Source organism: Penaeus monodon, chromosome 22, assembly GCF_015228065.2.
Source record: "Penaeus monodon isolate SGIC_2016 chromosome 22, NSTDA_Pmon_1, whole genome shotgun sequence".
Lineage (NCBI taxonomy): Eukaryota > Metazoa > Arthropoda > Malacostraca > Decapoda > Penaeidae > Penaeus > Penaeus monodon.
Genome location: NC_051407.1, coordinates 20,328,077 through 20,328,682, shown reverse-complemented (window position 1 = coordinate 20,328,682; position 606 = coordinate 20,328,077). Strand labels below are relative to the sequence as shown.

The 606-nt window shown below is 52.8% G+C and overlaps 1 protein-coding gene across 1 annotated transcript in view; it reads left to right on the top strand.

The window, feature by feature from the left end:
- LOC119586981 (BTB/POZ domain-containing protein 6-A-like) overlaps window positions 1-606 on the top strand; it is a 22,974-nt gene that overhangs the window by 876 nt on the left and 21,492 nt on the right. The gene's annotated exons all lie outside the window — the stretch shown is intronic.

Here is a 606-nt window from a genome sequence, read left to right as displayed (position 1 = left end):
TATGGAAAGTTTATCCAGAAGTAGAAAAAAAGACTGCCCTCCCAACCTACCCCTTCCCTTTACCCTTCTTTCCTCTTTCCTTCTCTTTCCCTCCTCTCTCCACCTTCCCCTCCCTTTCTTTCACCTCCTAACCCCCCCATCTCTCCCCCCTTCCTTTCCTTCAACCTTTTCCTATAACTTCATCTCCTCCTCCTCCCCTCTCCTTCTTCCCCTCCCCCTCCTCTTCTTCTCTCCTCCTTCCTCTCTCCCCCCTTCCTTCCCCTTCTCCTCTCCTCTTCTCTTCCCCTTGCTTCCCCTCATCTCCCTACCTACCCCTCCTATCCCTCCTCCTTCCTTCCCCTCCTATCCCCCCTCCTTCCCCTCTTCCCCCCTCCTTCCCCTCTTTCCCCCTTCCTTCCCCTCTTCCCCCCTCCTAGCCCACTTCCCCCTCCTCCCATAACCCTAACAACGGCCACTAAGACGGTCCCTCACGCACTCACTTTTATTCCCGTTTTCTTTGTGTAGGGGTTTCTCTGGTAAACGCGCCGTGGGGACAAGAGACGGTTGATTTCCAAAATTTCCTTTGTCTGTACTGCAAGTGTTTATGATCTTGTTGTCTTTGTTATT